Here is a 22173-nt window from a genome sequence, read left to right as displayed (position 1 = left end):
AGAGGGATTTGCTCTGCAATTAAATGCTCTATACCTGAGCTGTCACCCCTTGGAGGACCTTGCTCTGGATTAGGTTTTGGCTTAAGGGAATGTTGTGGCTGATTTGATCTTCTATCCAAACCACTAAAACTTTCACCATGTCAGCAATAAGGCTGTTTCACTTTCTTATTATTCATGTGTTCACTGATGTAGCATTTTTAACTTCTTTCAAGAACTTTTCCTTCGCATTCACACATTGACTAACTGGTACAAGAGGCCTAGTTTTGGGCCTATATCAGCCTTTGACATACGTTCCTTACAAGCGTAATCATTTCCAGGTTCTGAGTTAAAGTAAGAAACATGAAACTCTTCCTTTCACTGAAAAAACTTAGAAGCCATTGTAAGGCTATTAATTGGCTTATTTTCAACATTGTTGTGTCTCAGGGAATAGGAAGACTCAAATAAAAGGAAAGAAACAGGGGAACAGCCAGCCAGTCAGTGGAGCAATCAGAACACACACATTTATAAAGTTTGCCATGGCTGTGGTTTGTGGCACCCCAAAGCAACTACTGTAGTGACACCAACAATAACTGAGCACAGATCATCATAAGGAATATAACAATAAAATGTTTGAAATGTTGCAAGAATTACCAGAATGTGACACAAAAACAAAGTAAGCAAATGCTGTTGGAAAACTGGCACTGACAGATGTGCTATAGACAGGGTTGCCACAAGCCTGAATTTGTAAAACATGCACTAGTTGCAAAGCTCAACAAAGCAAAGTGTCATAAAATGAGGTATGCTTGTACAGCAATGAAATTCAATGAACTACTTACATGCAAAAATATAAATGACTCTCACAAACAATGCTGAAAAAGCCAAGATCCATTTATGTCGATTTCATTTACAGGAAACAAAGTGGAGGAAGTGGCAATGTGCTAATTCTTGATTAGGAGTTGATAAAGTAGGTATGCACTTCTGAAACCTAAAGTTGTACATTTTTTACCATGCCTTATCCTGAGTATTTTTTTCCACATTAAAAACATTTCAATATTAAAAAGATAGAATTTAAAGCTTTGAATTTTCCCCTAAGTAAAGCTTTGGCATTATCTTTGAGTATTTGTTTTTATTTTAATTAAAATCATACAAATATATATTTTAAAGCTTGTTATGAAAACCAGCACTACCCACCATCCTTTCTCTAACCATCCCTCCCCTACTCCTGATGCCTAAACAATATAGTTATACTTGTATGTGGATTTTTCACTTTGGATCCGAATACCTCCTATGTGAGAAAATGAATTAATTCTCTTGTATTCCTTTTATATTTTCTAAAACCTCCTCAAAGGCCTATGTGAGGGAGGTTAGCTGAATTTTTCACAAAAGTATAAAAGCAATTCAATGGAGAAAAAAGGCTATTTCAACAGTTGGTGCAGGAGCAACTGAATATACAGAAAGAAGAAAAAAGAGGATACCAACTGAAACCTCACACTCTATACCAATATTAACTCAAAATGGATTATAGACTTAAACATAAAATGTAAAACTATTAATCCTGTAGAAGACAGAAACACAATCATCAGGATCTAGACCTAGAAAAAGAGTTCTTAGAAATAATACCAAAAGCATGATCCACAAAAGAAAAAATGTGATAAACTGGACTTCAACAAAACAAAAATCTTTTACTCTTCGTAAGATCCCGGTTAATAGGATTAAAAAGTGACAGAGTTGGAGAAAGTATCTGCAAACATAACAAAGACTACCATCTAAAACAGAATACAGAACTCTCAAAACTCAACAGTAAGACGTAAGAAAAATTTCAAAATAAGGACATTTGAAAAGCATCATCCCCATTAAACCAACAAGAACAGTGGCAAAAATAAAGAGTCAACATTTTCCAAGCTAGAAATTAACCAAAAGCTTACAGCAATTTGGGGAGAATTTATTGAAGTAAGATAGTTATATTTTATTAAGACCAGCAAACGTGGTGGCATTTTATTTTGCTCTATTCTCATCCTCGCACTCCAGCTCTATAGTAGCTTTGAAAGTCAACAGTATACAAATCTGGTGAAAACTAACAGCCTGGCAGCTGTATCAGGGGGGCAGAAGAAGGTGGGAACGCCTCTATTACTACATTCCCTGAGGACTGTCATCATTTGACTTGCTGGTGGTTTCCTGGAAGACCACTCCCAAAGATATCTTAATTAGACCTCAGAGCTCACTCAATGCGAAAAAGTAAATAAATAAAAATTTAAAAAATTTTTTTAAAAAAGTCTTTTCCCCAAGAGAGTTTGTCAAAAACAATCAGAGGCAACTGTTTCATATTGCAGCTGACCAAGGCAATAGATCACACCGGAGACAAACAAAAGGCTAACCAAAAGAGCTTAAAAAAGAAAAACTGGGTGCTCAGTAAAGTTCCAAAATAGTCCTGAGAATCTAGATGGTCATATGTAAGCACAGGAATGTGCACATGCTCAGGAAAGAACTAAGAAAGCCCTAAGCACTCACCTCTGGCTAACCTGAANAAGCAGGAAGGGAAGAGTAAAGTAAAATTAAATTATAGAATTATAAATTACAAATTATATTCATATATAAACTTATATATATTTTTATAATTTATAACCATGAATTATAAAATTCTCTTCTGAATGGTGAAGGCCTCAACATACACAGACCTTCCCAACAAAGAATGGAAGACTCACTGATTCCAGGAATTTAAGGACATCTCTGTCGAATTATTAGCTGACCCCTAAGCTCACAGAGTTGAGACTTCAGTGGTCACTCATGTTAAAGAAAACAGATTTTACAGAATTCATTTTTGTTTATCAGTTGAGAATAAGCAAACAACAACAAATAGTAACAACAACAAACACTGGGGAGGGGAGAATATCTGATTATCAAAGCTGCCACATTATTAAAAATTTAGTTTTCAACAAAAAAGGTAAGACTTTAAAAAAAAAAAAGAAGACTTAAGAAAAAAGAAAGAATGGTTCATATGCATGGGAAAACAAACAAAGGCAGTCAATAGAAACTGTCCAAGGAAACAAAGACATCAGACTTAACAACCATGTTCACAAATCACTTACTTTAAACATGTTCAAAGAATTAAAGGAAATCTATGTCTGACAAACTAAGGGAAATTTATGAGATGGATGTCCCACAAATAGAAAATATAAATAGATATAAATCATGAAAAAGAATAAAAAAGAAATTCTGGAGTTGAAATGTAAAAAATTTTAGTAAAATTAAAAATTCACTAGACATTTTCAGTCTAGTGAAACAGAAAGAAAAACAAAGATTAAAAAAAAAAAGGAGTCTAAGATGCCTGAAAGACACCATTAAGCATATCAACATACACATAATGGGAGTCCCAGAGAGTGAGAGAGACAGAGAAAAAGAGAGAGAGAGAGAGAGAGAGAGAGAGGAGGGAAAAGGGCAGAAACAATATCTGAGGGTGCTTGGGTGGTGGCTCAGTTGGTTAAGCATCCGACTCTTCATTTCAGCTCAGGTCATGATCTTGCAGTTTGTGGGTTCAAGCCCACTTCAGGCTCAGTGCTAACAGTGCAGAGCCTGCTTGGCATTCTCTCTCTCTCTCTCTCTCTCTCTCTCGGCTCCTCCCCTGCTCACTATCTCTCTCTCTCTATCAAAATAAACATTAAAAAAAATCTAAATAAATGGTTGAAAATTCCCCTAAATTTAATGAAAAATATTAATCTAACACCCAAAAAATCTCAATGAACTACTATAAATAAACTCAAAAAACTGAGAATCCTGAAAAAAGTCAAGAGATAAGTGACTTGTCACATATAAGAGATCCTCCATTAAATTAACAATTTCTCATCAGAAACCATGGAAGCCAGAAGGCAAAGGGAAGACATATTCCAAGTACTGAAAAAATAATACTATCAACCAAAAATCCTTTAACTACCTTACAAAAATGAATGTGAAATTAAGACATTCACAGATAAATAAGAACTGACAGAACTGGTTGCCAGCAGACCTACTATACAAGAAATACTGAAAGGAGTCCTGAGGCTGAAATAAAAGGACAACAGACAGTAACTTGAATCCACCTGAAGAATAATGAGCACAGTAAAGGTAATTAGATAAGTAAATATTAAAGATATGATGTAAAATACATATAAAATATATAAAATATAACTATAGAAAATTAAATATAACTTAATTTTACAACTTTTTCCTTCCGATTTAAAAGACATATAGAGACACAATTTGCATGAGAATAGCACAAAGAAAGAATAGAGATAAACAGGAGAAAAATTTTTGTATATTATTGAAATCAAGTTGCTACTAATCTGAACTAGATTGAAATACATTTATTAATTGCAATTCCCAGGACAACCACAATAAAAAAATACATAGAAAAAACCAACAAGGGATTTAAACGGTACTACAAAATAATCTATTTAGAACAAAGGAAGGCAACAGTAGAAGAAAAAAGGAACAACAGAAAAAAACATATAAGACAAACACAAAACATACAACAAAATAGTGGACATAAATCCTCCCTCATCAGTAACTACATAAAATGCAAATTAACCAGGCATTCCAATCAAAAAGCCATGACTGACAGAATGGGTAAAAAAAAAAAAAGACAACCCAATTATATGTTATCTAAAAGAGATACACCATAGGTTCAAAGACACTTTTGAGTCAAATGAACCAAAAGTAAAAGGATATAAAAAGATATGCCAAGCAATCTGTAACCAAGAGAGCTGGAATGGCTATACTGTTTATTATTATTACTGTTTGTTTGTTTGTTTGTTTCTTTGTTTTAGAGAGAGAGAAAGAGAAGAGAAGGAGGTAGACTCTTAAGCAAGCTCCATGCTTTGGGCAGAGCCCGACACAAGGCTCAATCCCATGACCTTGGGACCATGACCTGAGCCAAAATCAAGAGTTGGACATTCAACTGACTGAGCCACCCAGGCACGAGTATGACTGTACTCGTATCAGACAAAATAGACATTAAGAAAAAAAATGTTAATAGAGACAAAGAAGGACATTTTACAAAGACAAAAGAATCAATTCATCAAAAATTACAGATCAGCATAAACATATATACTCCTAAGAATAACAACTCAAATATATGAAACAGAAACATAAACTGAAAAGAAAAATAAACAGACAAAAATAAAAATAGTTGGGAGACTTATTTAACTCACTTCCAATAATGGATACAACCAGACCAAATAAAAAACAAAGCAAAACAAAACAAAAACAAAAACAACACAAGGAAACAGAAGGCTTTAACACTATAACTAGACTTAACAGGTATCTACAAAACTCTCCACTCAAAACAGCAGAGCACTTTCTTCTCACGTGTACATGGAACATACAAGTCTCAAGAATTTTAAAAGAATAAAATAATACAAAGTATGTTCTCCAAACACTAGGGAATGAAACTAGAAAGTAGTTACAGAAGGAAATTTGGGAAATTAATACGTGGAAATTAAGCAACAAACCCCTAAAAACCAAGAAGCCAAAGAAATCACACAGGAAAATTATAAAATATGTTAAGATTAAAGCAAAAGCACAACACACCAAAATTTAAATGAGGAAGTGAAAGCAGTGTTTAAAGGGTATAAATTTATAGCTAGCTGTATATGCCTACATTTAAAAAGATTTCAATTTGAAAACCTAAACTTTGACCTTAAAAAATATTTGAAAAAGAGCAAACTAAACCCCAGCCAGATGAAGAAAATAATAAAGATTACAGCATAAATAAATGAAACAGAGAACAGAAAAATAATACAGAGCAGTCAATGAAACCAAAAGTTGGTTCTTTGAAAATATCAACGAAATTTATAAGCCTTCAGCTAAGCAGGCCAAGAATTTAAAAAAGACAAATTATTATAATCAAGAATGATAAAGGGATCATTACTACTGGCGTTATAATAAGAAATAAAAAGGATTATATGGGAACACTAGGAACAACTGTATAGCAACAAATTAAATAACCTGGATAAAATGGACAAATTTCGAGGGAAAACGACTACTGATACGGATTCAAGAAGAGGCAGAAAATCTAAATATACTTATAACAAGTTAAAGAGAGTAAATAATGAAAAAACTTACCAAAAGCAAACCAGGATTAGATGGATTCTCTGGTGCAATCTACCTTTAAACCAAATGTTTATAAAGAATTGACACCAATCTTCCACAAACTCTTCCTCAAAAAAGAAAAGGAAGGAATATTTCCTAATTCATTTTATGAAGCCATTATTACCTTCATACCAAAACCAAGACATCACAGGAAAAGAAAACTACAGATAAATGTCCCTTTTGAATAAAATCACAAAAATCCCCTCTATTTTGTGTGCACATGCACACACATTTCTAAAGACATACCATCTAGATTCCCTTTTCTTCTTGTCCCAATCTAAACTGATCCAACTCTTCAGACCGGCTGCACAGGTCTCCTCCTTGGATCTCCTTCACCATCATTTTAGGTATATATTCTCTTATTTCCTGTACTAGATCCTATTTCCTGGATAATCCCTCTTTTTTTGATTTATCTCATCATTTTGATAAAGCCCATGTCCTCTAGTAACTTCCTCAGATACAGTGAAGTGAAAGTAAATATTCCAACAACCTCTTATGTTTCATAATTTTAGCCTACTCCCACACTCGACAGTTTGGCAAGGTATAGAATTAGTAGTTTGGAAATACCTTCAACTATTTTCAAGGCATTATTCCATTAACAGTTACCTTCCATTGTTACTGATTTCTAATTCCTTTTAGATGCTACAAATGGTAAAGCTCTTAGGATCTTTCTTTTATTTCTAATGTCTGAAACTTCACCATGCTCTACTCTGATGTGGGTTCTTCCCCGACTAGTCACTATGCGGAACATTCTGTGATTCCTTTCAGTGTGAAAACCCAAGGTTTTTTGTTCAATTATTAATTTCCTACACACATTTTTTTCCCATTCTGTAATTCTCATCTTTCTCATGTTGAATTCACCAAGTGTGATCCTCTAATTTTCTTATCTTCTACTTTACACCTCTTTTTGTCCTGCTTTCTGGAAGATTTCCTCAACTTTATCTTCCAACCTTCTACTAAGAATTTAATATTCTAAATTTCTAGCTTTTCTATTATGTCCTATTCTGTACTTCCAATCCTTCTATTATTTCATATTCTAAATGTCTAAGAACTTTTGTTTTCTGAGGACTGTCTTTTTATAGCAAGCATCCTTTCTTGCTTCAAAGACACAATATCTTACTTCCAAACATACTTCAGTAACTTTTTTTCTTCTTGAACTGTTTCTCTTTCATGTTGAGGTTATCTTCAAATGATCCTTAATGTCACATTTTAAAATGAAACATTTAAAGGTTGTCTAGAAATTGTGTTAATGGGTAGGTGTCATTGTAGGATGTGGACTAGTCTCTGCCATTTCTCTGGGTGATTCCACATCTATTATTATCTGTTGGTCTTTTTTCGTGATCATTAGTTTGCTATCAGGATTAATCTTTGCTAACAGGATTAATCTTCCAATCTCACATTTGGGGTTATGAGCCTGACACCCAGTATACTCAGAACTAGTAGAGAAAAACAGGCTGAGGAGGATTCCTGGTTGTAGATTTCTACTCAGTTCTGTTTAGTATGACACCCTTAACCCAAGCTGTGTGTAGAGTTCTCCAGTACAGAGATCCTCCACTTGAATGTCAGAGAAGAAACTTGAGGGTAAGAAACCCTCTCCTCATACCATGAGTGTTGTTTATTTGTTTTTACAGGCTTTTGGACAATTCTTTTCAACAGTACCTGAAGCTGAGCAGCGTTGGTGGTATAGTGATGGAGCATAGCTGCCTTCCAAAACTACCTGAAGCTACCAATTTCCGAAGAACCCCAGGATCTACACCACCAATTCTAGGCCTTCCCCAACTAATTTTCTAATTAGTTTTCTCAGATGTACAGAATTAGTTACTACTTGTTGCTTTTTAGCCTCCAAAGTTTTCTGTAATCAACTTTTCAGTTTTCTTTGTCCTTGACGCCCTATGCCTTTAAACAAACAAACAAACAAAAACTTACAATTCTAGTAGGGATAGCAAAGTAAATGAAAGCTTTTTAAGCCATCCTGTTTAAATGAATATTAATCTCATCTGTTGTTTCATGTCACATACTCACTGTTGTTCTAAATAGTGTTATTTCTAAATAGTATGAAATTGAAGTTTAAATAGCAATAGGACAGTTTTCATCATCCAAGTAGTTACCACCTTTTGGCTTTAATGTCTAGTTTTATTGTTTAGTCAAAAAAAAAAAATACTGGCCTACACCATTCCTCTTATTCAGAAATTCAAATTCTCTTCAAAACCCAAGACACATATTTTTTTTAAAAATTCACAGGAATTTGAAAAGAATGTCCATTCTCCATTTGGAACAAAGGTTGACATACATCTTTAAATAACACATATTGCTATTCAAATCTTAATAGCCTTAATTTTGTTGATAATATATTCTATTAATTTGAGAGGCAAATTAAACTCTTAAATTAAAAGACTGGTGTTACTAATTTCTCTAAAGAAACACTACTTACTCTACTTCATGTTTCGGTGCTATTTATCATACAAAATTTCAAGCTGATAAAGTTCTAACTTTTTATCAATTAAAAAATTTTTTTTACCCATTTTACTCTAGAAAAGGTTTTATCCTTTGCTTGATATTGATGAACTTGTTTTAGAAATTTTGCCATTCCTTTATTTTTTTTTAAGTTTATTTGTTTTCAGAGAGAGCATGTGTACACTTAAGCATGCAAGCCAGGAACGGGTAGCAGAAGAGGAAGGGAGACAGAGAGAATTCCAAGCAGGCTCCACACTGTTAGCGCAGAGCCTGATGTGGGGCTCAGACTCATGAACTGTGAGACCATGATCTGAGCCAAAATCCAGAGTTGAACGCTTAACCAACTGAGCCACCCAGGTGCCCCGCCATTCCTTTATTTTTAATGATTTAGATTTCTTACTATGTCTTAGATAAAACTCATAAAACCACACACAAAAAATTTTAATCCAATCTGCAAAGGCGGGAAGTGAGGAGGACCAATTCCTGTTAAATAAGAAAAAGCTGTTGGAAGGTTATCAGTTAATCAAACTTGACAGGGAGTTTGGTGAATAAATCTTGGAAAATAAGATGAACCAGGAGGAAGTTAGATAAGCAGTATCACACTAAAGGACATCTACTTAGGATGCCATTTCTACCACTCTTAATGGCAGTGTCACCAGTAAGGCATTCAGTGCTACAGCACAAGATTTTTGGTTCCATCTTAGCCACAAATTGTCTCTATCTCCTCTACCTCTTTTCTGTATGAGCTTTTCAGTAGGTTCAATGTATACGGAAGTCAATCTGGCCTCCTTTCACACTGCAGCCTCTCCTCAAGTATGTGATGATTTTTCACTGCTTTTCAGCTTGCATAGACACAAGCAGTGCATAAAGGTGGAGCTGAGTCTATTTCTAAGAAGTATCCAGGCACAAATGGGTAGAAACAGGAAAATATTTAAGAGGTTCAGGGAAGAGCTTTCATGTAAGCTTCCTATTCTCCTATCAATAGTTCATCAGGATAATCAGAGAAAAGTAAATAGTTCTATTGTCATCCTATCTCACCTATACTTTTTATGCCAAAATGCCAATTTTTAGAGATGACAGATGAATCTCTACTTCCAGTGACAAAAGGGGACAGCTTATTCTCTTTTGCTTTAGTTGATGTACAAGGTAACTTGGACAGTCAAATGTACTTGCCTATTTTATCATGTTGCCAGAAATCTCACGAACTTCTTTACTGAAATTAAGCTTTTATCAACTGTGAGAACAGTTAAAATGTAAACTTGTTAAACTAAGACGAACATACTACCATAAGTTCCTAGACTCTATTAACTCCCAAATTCTGTTCTAAAAGAGGTAGATAAAAAAATTTTAATTATATTACTTCTAACTTTTTCATATTTTTCTAATTCATTTAAGAATAATCTTACTATAAGACACAGTATACATTCATTTTAAGAACCCTGAACCCCAGTAAAGACAAACATTTTACATCTTAAATATCAAAAAATGCTACTGCTCAGAGGGACTACAGGGATTTTTTTCCCTCTACAAAAGCAATGTGTTCTCAGCTATTCTTAAGTTTTGAAATATTTATTTTAAAACACTTTTTATAGAACAAGGTGAATGTATTCCAATTAGTGTTAATAATTTATTTGCAAATTGTGCATCTAAGTAAATTTATTTTCAACGAGACAATAAAACTGTTCCATTATTTTAACTTTGCACAACAGACTGGAGCCACAGATTTCACTTGCTTGATTTTAAAACTACCTGTCTTTACTCTTAATATACCCTCCCTCTCACTCACCAAGATTCACTAGCCTTCTTCAGTTCAATCTCTTCTCCAATCATGTTATATCTGGCCGCTAACCTTTTTTTTATTTTTCTTGATTTGTTTCTGTTTAGTGGCCTTCAGTAGAATCCCTTATTTCTAAATACTAATCCAAACTTCTTTAGATTCCTCCAGCTCAGGCCACATTTTATCAAATTTATTCTTCATTACATTCATTTAAAATATGCTCTATTTTGAGTAAGGAAAACACTTACATTCCACAATTCCCATCTCTGTGCTTTTTTAACATGACTTTCCCCCTAGTTGATGTTCCCTTCCCTTTCCACCAATCTTCATACCACTTCTTCAAAACCAAGATCAGAAAAATATTTTTGCTAAGAAGATTAATTAGTCCAGTCTTACTAGATATCATTCATTTTATTTTTGTCAACTCAGTAATTCAAATGCTTCATTATTAAGTGCTCTTTAAATTGTGTCTTAGATCATGACTCCATATATTAATTAGTATTCTTACCCTAGTAGGTACTAAGTGAATTCTGTAGAATAACTACCCCAATGAAAACAAGCAAAGGTTGGAGAACATACAACCACAAAAATAAGGTTTTTCTGCATACAAAAAAATCCAATCTCCCAAAACTAAATACAAATAAAACATTCATTTTCATCACAACAACACAAAAACATAGAACATACCCTTAAATATATTTTTTTCTACCCAGAGAAGTCAGCTCTTAAGGCTGTTAATTAATAACATTCTAGTTGTTTTGTTTGTGGTTTTCTAAATCTGGCCCAAAAGATATTATATAAGGTCTTAATATTTTATACATAATAACCACACGTTTTCAATGTCTAATCTAACCAAATTTGCTTTAGCCCTCTATACTTCACAAATGCAAAACCTACATAAGAAAAGTTGACACATATGGTTTTATTTCAAGACAACTATTAAAATTCTTAGGGCAAGAGTATATTAAGAAAACTTATTACATATTTTAAAAAACCAAAACTTTTTATAAATATTTTCATTCATAAGTTCAAAAGCATTCATAATCCAAATGTTAATGATAAAGTATTTTCATGCACTGTACAATTTACAAAATATATCTATTTTTCAAAACTAGGCATACTAGGATGTAAAAATACATATTTTCATTGTTAGATACTTTTTCAACTTTATAAAATACAAATTTCAGAAATAAAAATCTTTCTCCCCAAAACACCAATTGTTGCACTTCCACCGCTCAGTACGTATAAAAAACAATGTTGTAAACATTAAATCCATTTGAAAAATAAAATTGATTCAAGCACTAGAAGTAAAAATCATGATCAGTAATTTCACTTCAGTTTTCATTTTGTAAAGAGTCTCTCATGAATTTTAACCATTCAAATGTTTGTGTAACTGTCCATAAGGTAACATTCTAGGTTCTTTACACATAAATAAATTTATCAGAATATTTCAGGTTAAGAATGCATACTTAGCTGTAAACAGAAGTACACCAATTTACTCTTATCCCTACAGTCACAATAAGAAACACTCAGGTACCTTATTAAGTAGCCTGCAATGCCTGAAAGCTAACTTACATAATGCCTAGAATCTACTATTAAAGCGGTTCCAAGAGGTCTCTATATTAGGAGGCAATCCAAGACCTCCTCTACCTACTTCTTGGCTATATGCCTAGAGAATACTGTAATGAAAGCAAGCCAGATAACTAGGTTATCTGCAAAAGCAATTCAAATCTCTGCATTCTAAACAAACTTTCTAGTCATAAAACTATCTTCTGAAGAATCAATATTAATGAAGACTAAGAAACATCTCTCTGGTCTCGGTATAAACCACACTGGAAAATAAAACAGTAGATCCATGGTACCAACTACCTATCATCTTATTATCTTCAAAATGACATAATGCTAAACAAGGACATAAAAGAGAGATTCAAGCCATCAACTCTCACAACCCTTGGAAAGGAGAACAAATATGCCATAATCAAGTTCAAATATAAGCTAAGTTTATTTATGGTGACAGAGATCAAAATAGTGGTTACTTCTCGAGGGGGAATTAATAGGCATCTTTTCCCGTACAGAAAGTGTTTCCTATCTTGATCTGAGAAGTCGTGTGTATATTCTTACATGAAAAATTTCCCTGAGTTGTAGTCATACGATGTGCGCACTTCACTGTATGTAAGTTATACCTAAATAAAACACTTAAAAATAATGGTCAAATCTAAAATCCTTTTCTCAATTCAATTCCTTTTTGATCACTCACCATCATACTGCTAATCAGAGAATATCAATGTTCCCTAAGCACATTTTTCCCCTTAGAAGATCTACAAGTCTTTGTGAGTATTCTGCACTTTTCTTGTTCTGCCTCATGTGGATGTGTGTGTGTATGTGTGCATGTGTGTGTACGCATATGTGTAGGGTCTGTGTATTTCAGTCAGACAGAGAGACAGAGAGAGAGGGAGGGAAGGAACATGAGCAGGGGAGAAGGGCAGAGGGAGAAAGAGAGAGGGGAGGGGGAGGGAGAGGGAGAGAGAATCCCAAGAATCCCAAGCAGGCTCCACACTCAGCATACAGCCCAAGAGGGGGCTTGATCCCATGACCCTAGGATCATGATTTGAGCCAAAATCAAGTCAGAAGCTCAACCAACTGAGTCACCCAGGTACCTCTTGTTCTGCCTCATATTAATTCACTTAAATATTAATTTGATATTCATTTAATGCTCATGTACAACACATGATTAGGCATCCTCCAACATACAGTATCTCACACATACACATCCTACATAAAAAACAAATTCCCTAAACTGGATTCAAGTCACTTTATTATCTGACTTCATATTATATCATTTTAATTCCCATCACTTTACAGATTTGTTCTTCAGCAGATTCTTTTCTTAGCTATCCTTTAAGGCTCATTTCAATTTCCACTTTACCTTTCTCCATACACGTACGGGACTTACTAACTGTATCTGCACTGTCCAATACAAAAGCCACATCACTATTAAGCACTTGAAGTCTGGCTAGTCTGAATTGAGATATGTTTTTAATTACAGAACACACACTTCTGATTTTGAAGACCTGGCATGAAAAAAATGAATGTAAAACAGCTCAAATTATTGAAATAATGTTTTGAATACACTGGGTTAAATACATTAATAAAATTAATTTTACCGATTTCTTTTCATTAAAAGAACTTTTTTAATGTTTATTTATTTCTGAAAGAGAGACACAGAATGTGAGCATAGGAGGGACAGAGAGAGAGGAAGACACAAAATCTGAAGCAGGCTCCAGGCTCTGAGATGTCAGCATAGAGCCCGACGCAAGGCCCAAACTCAAATACCACGGGATCATGACCTGAGCCCAAGCTGGACACGTAACCAACTGAGCCACACCCAGGTGTCCCTCTTTTCATTTTTTAACATAGCTATAGACAAATTTAAATCACATTTGTAGGGTAACATATTCTTATTGAGCAGTGCTGCCCTGTACAATTTATCTTTAAATATTTATGTCATCCACCTAATGAGAGCATAATAATTCAATATTTTCCCTTTTACAGGTTATTACATTAGGAATTACAAATAGTAACTAAGCAAAATTTTTGAGTTAAATGTCTCACTAGATAGTATTATTAAATCTATAGCGTTTATAATCCCAGAGAGTATTACTTCTGATTAACTTTCATTATTTTTCTTCTTGGTAACTCAGTAAAGAAAAAAGGCAGCTTCCACTTTGACCAATATCACTGTACCAATATCCAGCAGCCAAGACAAAGAACCTTTATATGGTGGCATGAATAAACAATGTGGGCAGTAAGACACTGCTTAAAATACGAGGAGGCAGAAAAATGCTTTTATAATGTTGTATAAGTAGGAAATAAAACTTACAAATTGTACAATTAGGCTAAAGTACAGACAGAAAGGAGTTGAAGGCAGAGTAGAAAGATCTCATCTACAGAATCAAGATATACCTAAGATTCAAACTTGGCTGCTGTACTATTTACTATCTATGTGACCTGAGTTTGAGTTGTTTCCTTGCAGATAAAACAGGAATATATACATCAAGCATTATTATAAGGAATACAGAATAGATGCTTAACATTGGTCTCATCTCCCTTTCCTTTTTAAAAGAAAAATTTTTTTAGTGTGTTTATTTATTTTTGAAAGAGAGACAGAGACAGAGACATAGCGCGAGTAGGGGAGGGGCAGAGAAAGGAGGAGGCACAGAACCCAAAGCAAGCTCCAGGCTCTGAGCTGACAGCAGAAAGCCCAATGTGGGGCTCAAACCCACAAACAGCGAGATCATGACCTGAGCCGAAGTCAGATGCCCACCGTGAAGCACCCAGGCACCCTTCATCCCCTTTTCCTTTAAAACCAATGATTATATAATGGTGATATGAAATGGGTGACTTTTCTCCCCTTCCTTTTCCAAGCTGAACATATTTTTAAGCATATCCGAAATTCTTAACTTCTCATGCTCACACCCCTCCACCACATGAACTTAAAATTACTTTTACTAGCTTTTTAAAAAAAGCTTAAAATCTGTTGGGGGGGGGTGTAGGTGGTAGAAGAAAAATTAAAGATAGACGTTTAAGACCATCCCAGCCCAAATACAAAACAAAGAGAAGTATGGGGAGGGTGAGGAAATTCCCCTGACTCAGATTAAGCAAAGAAATGATAACATGCCTGTCCTCAATCTAGCTGCTGTTGAAGCTATTCTTTCTTAGTTGGGGTTAAAATGCTTATTATATACAAATACACATGGCCACTCACCCTCTTCTCACTACTAATGGTCAAAAATTTAAAGGACAGTAAAGAAATTCAGGATGTTTTAACCAAGATACACCAACACACTGGTTGGGAAACAACTTCACATTAACATGCACTCGTTCCCAAGTGCATTTATTCATCAGCTGACAGTACTAAAAGGGAATGTGTTCCTGAAATACCGAACCCGATTAATAGCTTTTCCTGCTAGAACTGGAGAAGGCACACTTTGATGCCTGCATCTAACTTCCTTTATGACCCTGCCTTTGTAGACATGGGTCTAAAAAAGGAACACTAGCAAAAATATTTATTTCCAAATCACTCGCAGGTGAATATTTCAAGTTACTATAAAAAAATTAAACAAGAGTAATAACTATTACTACTATTATAAAAGCTAACATTGGCTCAGCACCCATTGTGTACCAGAAAGCTGAGGGCTTTACATGAATTATGTAATATAAACCTTAAGCCTCTATAATATTATTGTTAAACCCTCTTGCCTGGTGTTCACAAAGCTAGAGTTTTTAAAGCAATCTCTATGCCCAGCGTGGGCCTGAACTCACAACCCTGAGATCGTGTCTTAAGACTCATATGTGCATGCCCTACTGACTGAGCCAGTCAGGTACCCCCACAAAGCTAGTTTTTAACCTCATCAGTTTTACGTCAAAGCTTACACTTTTAAACCTTAGCTCATCCTGTCTCTTTATTCATATATAATTATAAATAAAACTATGAATTCCTGTATGTATATTTACACATTTGTCTGTATGTGTATGTGGGTAATACTCAGCAAATCAATAGTAAGCAACAGGCAAGGCTTTTATCCACCTCCACAAACCATTTAACAATTGGCAATCATTATCTTCCCAATAAATGTTTTGAAAATACTAGCTATATTTAACATCCTCCTCAAAAAACTGATGAAAAAATATGCATTCAGCTTCCGAATAAAAGGATAAACACCATGGAAGAAAGGATAAAAATGTTCATCTTCTATAAGAGTTAGATAAATAATGGATAGAATACAGGTAAATATGCTTTGTAAACTGTAAACTACTTTCATCCTAATGCTTCATTACATTTAAAAAATTTTTAATTATCCGTTTGACTCCTGACTTATTTAAGTTTCTGGACTTTGTACAAAAAGTCTTTTAAAACCTTTTCAACTTCAATGAATGACATACATATAAAAAGCTTAATACCTAAAATCATATTTATCACTCTAACCAACTTCAACTGTACCACAATCAGTTAGTTAAATTACAATGGAAAAAAACCACTTCTCTATACTTTTCACAAAGTTACTTACAAGATCACAGTTCCAAGAATCCCAAATGAAATGGCAAGGCTACAGCTTGCAAACAGAAGAGGTAAAGCAAAAATTAGTAGAGGGAGAGTATAAAGGAAATATCTTAGAAACGCTAATCATAATCCAGCCTCACTTTCCTCCATCCAAAAGTGTGCACTGCTGCTTCTGGCCCGGCATGCTTCTTTTCTTCCCCCTGAAATCCTCTGCTTTTGCTTTTCTCTTCCTGGAAAGCTATGCCACAGGATTTTTTCTTTTTCTTGCTAACATCTCTCAATTGTCAAAGGACCTGCTATCTTGAATGTAAAAGGACAGAAACATGGTAACTCCCCAAAATTAAAGAAAAGTTCCTCCTAAATTCAAAGAGAATAGTGACTCCACAGTTCAAATTTGGTAGAGCTTAGAAAAAATTTAACAGTAGAGCAACTAAGACCCTAGAGGTGAGGAACACCTTTTTCATGGAGACCCCTACCTTCCTGAAGACAGACCATGAACTGAATTTGCTATTCTACCTTCTAGGTCTCAAGTGATCTTTATACTTGTTTTTAACAGAAGAATAGAAATACTTCAGTCAACCAGCAGGGTGAGCTAGTGCTAGAATCAGATTGATTATTGTCAATTTTCTGAAAATTCAATGATGTAAATGGTCTGTATAGTAAAAGCAACTATTTCTAATAAACCTGAATTAAAAGACAATACATCTAGAACTGCTTTAATCACTGCTGTATCTCATAAGTTTGTAAACATTTACAGATTCCATCTATAAAAGTCTTCATACAGATTAATAAGTATAAAAAATTAGACTCATTTGAATACCTATCCAAAATATCATAGTAACCATCCTTTATTCTCATGTTTTATTGTATATGGCTCTCAATTAAATTAAAGACACTATTTTAAAAAGATTGCTATAAAATTAGAACTGGATAATTCAGCATAGCTATTTCTGAATTCAGGGCAAACCACTGCCTTAAGACTGCCTGAAAAGCAATCATGAGAAAAGCATTCCTACAAAAATAAGATCCATTCTTTTCCTTTGGACTCACACCCTGAGAAGTCTCTAAATAGGTAACCCTACCACTAACAGTATACCTGGGATAAACCGGATCTTTTCTGACAACCAATTTCTCTAAATTACAGGTATCCTCACTACTTGCAGTGACTGTTCTTCAGTCTTTTTTCTCCTCATGCTACCCAATTACAGTCTCTGTTCGACCACACCCAAACTCTCCCTCATGTAACTTAAATAACAAATTAAAACTGCAAAATATTTAAGGTTTCCAGATAAGAGACTCACTTGGTAATTACTAATAATCTGAGAATACTCCTAATTATCACATAACTAAAATGTTAATTAAATCCACTCAACACAGTGTTGAAAATTAAGAAATAGCTTACTCCTAGAAAAATCAATGATATAAATGTACCCTAAATGACCCCTAAAAGCTTTAAAACCTCAATACAATGAAAGGTTTTGTTGTATTTGATAACCAAGGAAGTTAAAGAACTGTGGGATCCCACCATAAATGATTCTGCTACTTGTTGAATTTCCTAACAGATCTTACAGATCTACTACTTCTCAGTAGTAATAACAGTAAATCTTAAAAAGTTGTTTTTAACAAAGGCTAATGTGAGTGGCATATTCATTTACCCAACAAAAAAGCTATTACAAAATGAAGGCACTAGCATCATTGTTTTCGGCATCTCATTTCTTATGTAATAATTTGTAGTAATGGCAGTTACTTCAAATTTTCCAAGAAGTTCATCAAGCTGTTTGTTTTTTTTTTAATTTCTGGGTCAAGACTGCTTTTTGAAAACCTCAAAATTCAATAGCAACAATGCTCCAAAATTATCTGAAATGCCTGTATTTTGTACTGAAATTATTTCACTGAAAATCACTTTAAAAACTGTATCACCATCTCATGGTAAATAAAAGTTTTTAACTTATCACGTTAAGTTCTCATTAATATAATAGTGTTATAACACACTTCTGTTTTATTTTAAACATTAGTTGCAGATAGTCACCTTCTCATCTATCATTAATATAATAGTGTTATAACACACATCTATTTTATTTTAATCATTAGTTGCGGACAGTCACCTTCTCATCCCAGCAATGTGACCACTGAAAAGAGCAGTGAGGTAGAAGCTGAAAAGACAATTTTCCATTATGTGCTAACTTAATCATATTGGATCCTTAATATACTATAAAACAGTGGGTAAAGCTAGCTATTCCCTGAGATTCCTTCCACTCTAAAACCACATGATTCACTAATACATTTTGCCGTTAATGTATCTATCTTCTAATGTATCTACCTCTTATTCGTTAAGACAATAAGACTGTTCTCTATTAGAAGATGAAAAGTTAAAAGGGGGGAAATACATATCTGAAAGAAGCAAGGAAAATGAAAGTCTTAAGTCACATTAAAAAATTCAAATTTTAATTTGAACAGAGATCTAAAGTTAACAATCTAACTGTGTTTAACCCTTCAATCACATAACTTACTCTGTTAACGTGACCTGGCCAAAACATTAGCTGTTTCCAAATTCTGTACGTCAAACATTAGTTAATACCAATATACAAAGAGGCGGCTGTAAGTGCGATGTAAGTTTACATTACAAATTCTAGAATTTACACTACATGATTTTTTTTAACAGCGATATGCGTATCACTGCATCAACAGTGGTCAAGCCTTCATGTTTCACCTATTAAAATGTCGAAATTACAACCTCCTCATAAAAACTAATTTTTTCTCACCAAAGCTACCAAAGCAGTATCACTGCCATCAACTTCCCTGGATACTTACACATGACACTGAAGGCAAACAGCAGGTTTCCTTTGAGTAACTTGAATTGTCTATTTTTTGAAATCCTCTCCTTCTTCTTGGACCAAAGCAATGTAACTAAACTACTGCAGAGAGGCAATATACTATTAAGGCAAATCTAATCTATCATCCAGATGCAACAAGCCTGGCATTAGTCAGAACTGGCCAGAAGAAAAGATGGTGTTTTGGTATTCCTGTTGTAATTATTGACTTGTATACAAAACAGGGCCATCATTTAGGCCCCCAATGCGTTCACCCCCTTGTTGAGTACTTCTTAATGACCACACAAAATTTGACGTCTAGACAAAAGTTTTATAACAACTAAGTTTATGTCAATATTACTTAGGCAGTTCAAGAAAAGTTTTCCACTACTGCTGCTAAACCATGGATGGATCCCAACACGAGAGTCGTCTGTGGAAGTCTCGTAACAAGAAACCTTTAGCTCCACCACCTAAGTTTCCAATCACTGAGAAGGGTCTGGGACAACTCATCTTCAGGTTCACGGGAGAAGTGGAGCACACCTGCTTTCCTCTGGCAGAGATTAAGCTCCCAGGGACACAAAGGCCAGGGAATCAGACCTGGAGAAGCAAAAAGCTTTAGCTGGACACCCACCAAGCCCCTGGCAACCCAAACACTTTGGGCGATTTACCTCTTGCTGTTACCTCCCAGGCACCTAGCGGCATAAGATCTTGCAGAACAGGGGGAGGGGAGGGCTATGCGGTCCTGGTCCCACGTTAGGGGAGGGGTGTGAGCAGTTAATGCCAGAGCTGGCGCTTCTGGCCCAAACCGAGCAGCCCCGGAGAGGGGGTTGGTGACTGCTCTCGGACCGCCCCGTTACTCAGTGCGTTGCAATGGCGACCGCCAGGCTCCCCAAGCCGCCTGATCTCGGCCCCTTCCCCCTACTGCTCACTGGCTGCTCGGCTTCATGTGACTAAACAAAACCCCCAAGTCTAGTGCCCAGCTCAGCCCCTTTGTGTCCGCTACCGGATCCTCCGACGCCGTCGCGGANGGGGCCCGGGCTCCTTGTGTAGCACCAACTCCGCCTCCTCGGCCGCCGCCGCCATCTTAGCCTGTGCGGCAAAACGCGTCCTTTTGGATGGTTGGGACCCAGCCTAGGGCGTAGCTCCCTGGNAATCCCGCCGCCGCCACAGCCCAGAGGCCCGAAACCCACTCGAGTCCCGGAGAATCCGACCAAATAACCCCTGAAACTCACAGTTTGGTGCCGTGTGCGTCAAACCGGGGCGACGTTGGGAGCGCGCGGCGTCCCCGCGTCACACGCCGCTCTGTACGCTACTCGGCTCCAACGGCCCCCCTCCGCTCCCCGCTTTTCGCCTCCGGCCCCGGTTCCCACGGCGCAGGCGCGCTGCTTTCCCGCCTCTACCGAGCTGCGGGCCGCGGGGGCGGCCAGCGAGGAGCTCCAGGGCCGCTTTGCTCTCGTGGAGCGCCTGGGCCAATTAAGCAAACGGGGGCAGCAGAAACAGTGCACCACTGTTCTCGGGTGCCAGAAACCAAACAAGGTCACCTCCCCCAGCGCTGACCTAATCACTCTCAAGGAGGTTCCCGCCCCAAAGTAGGCACGCTCCAAATATGGTGGTGCCCAAACTCTGCAAGACCCAAGCACTGAGGCAAGCCTAGGCCCTTTAAGGTGGAACAGACCCATATTTGATTTCCATAATCACTAGAGTGCCAAAATTCCTTTTCTTTTCCTACTGTTGATGAAAGGAGCAAAGGAACTCAAGATTGCCAGTCACAACTGTAATGGCAGAGGAAGGTTTGGATCTTACAGGAACCAGTTGTTGGGAGATGGTTGATGGCCAGGCGAAGCATCAAATGTGGCAACTCAATTAGCGGAGCAGGCTGCCCTGAAAGGTGCCCTGGGTTTGGCCCAGTTTGACTCTTTGAAATTCCAAGTGCGGGGAGGATACTTTCTCCCTGCGTTACTCATTATGCCAGAAGTCTCCAAATTAAGGTTATATAAGAAGCGCTTGAGATACTGGTTAACCCTTCAAAGAATCAGTAGGTCCCTAAACAGTTCTGGAAATCATCCTTTCTAACAAGCGTCCACCGCAAGAGTCTGAGGACAGAGTGTCACACACCACACTTCGAGAAACACTGATGTGCTGCTATTCTCATGCTTCACTGAGCAAACAAGAAGTTGCTAACACGTTTGACATGAACCAAAAGTTCCTGAGGAATCTACTAGTCCTGTCTTAATAAACGTTTCAGATTTTCTTAATCTGTTTTCTTCTTTAAATAAAGACAAAAAGCTTTCATTAGCTTAGCACCTATCAGAAAACGTGCTTCTCCAAACTCTCAAGATGTTATTGGCATTCAGAGAAATACACCATAACTGCTTATTTGACAAGAATGAAGAACATTCTCTTTCCTGTATGATCATGACTATCAGCAGCAGCAAATATAGATATCCAACAACAGATATTTATACTTGCTGCATTAATTAATAATAATAATAATGGCTAACACTTTTGAGTGCTTACTAAGGACATAACATTGCTCTAACTCATTCAATTTCATTACAACCTAATGAGGCAAAGGGAAGCTAGGTAAGTTTCTCAAAGTCACATAGCTCTTTAGGCTCTTGGAAATGTGAATATTCCTTCTTTACTTACACAAATGGGTAAATAATAATATGTAGTGTAAATATTTTTTCAGCCAATTGAGGGGGGTGCCCTTTGGGTCATTTCATCTACAGAATCATTAAAATCAAGATATTCTCGATTTACTATTAGACTTACAATTAATAAACATACTATGTACTATGAAAAGTGTCATGATATTGTATCACTACAAAAGCAGTTACCATAAAAACAAAAAACAAAAACAAAAAAACAACCTCTGTTGCCTCTGTACAGAGGCACTACCAACTGACTGACTGATGTGCAGACAGATCCTACTACAAGCAAACAGAACCAATTAGAACTCATCCATG

The 22173-nt window shown here is 35.9% G+C and overlaps 1 protein-coding gene across 8 annotated transcripts in view; it reads right to left on the bottom strand.

Moving 5' to 3' along the window:
- Positions 1-20691, bottom strand: part of ZNF644 (zinc finger protein 644) — a 124879-nt gene extending 104188 nt beyond the window's left edge. For 2 of the 8 annotated variants that reach the window (XR_013330705.1, XM_077746082.1), the window contains exons 1-3: positions 20437-20689; positions 19206-19801; positions 16402-16446 (exon numbers count right to left, since the gene is read on the bottom strand). The gene's annotated coding sequence lies outside the window, so the exon portion shown is untranslated. Of the gene's footprint in view, positions 1-16401; positions 16447-19205; positions 19802-20436 lie in introns of all 8 variants that reach the window. The other 6 variants (XM_077746089.1, XM_077746087.1, XM_077746083.1 and 3 more) reach the window with 6 other exon arrangements.
- Positions 20692-22173: the final 1482 nt, after the last annotated feature.

This window comes from Crocuta crocuta, unplaced genomic scaffold, assembly GCF_008692635.1.
Source record: "Crocuta crocuta isolate KB4526 unplaced genomic scaffold, BGI_CrCroc_1.0 scaffold48, whole genome shotgun sequence".
NCBI classification, from domain to species: domain Eukaryota; kingdom Metazoa; phylum Chordata; class Mammalia; order Carnivora; family Hyaenidae; genus Crocuta; species Crocuta crocuta.
This window is presented reverse-complemented; position numbering and strand designations above follow the sequence as displayed.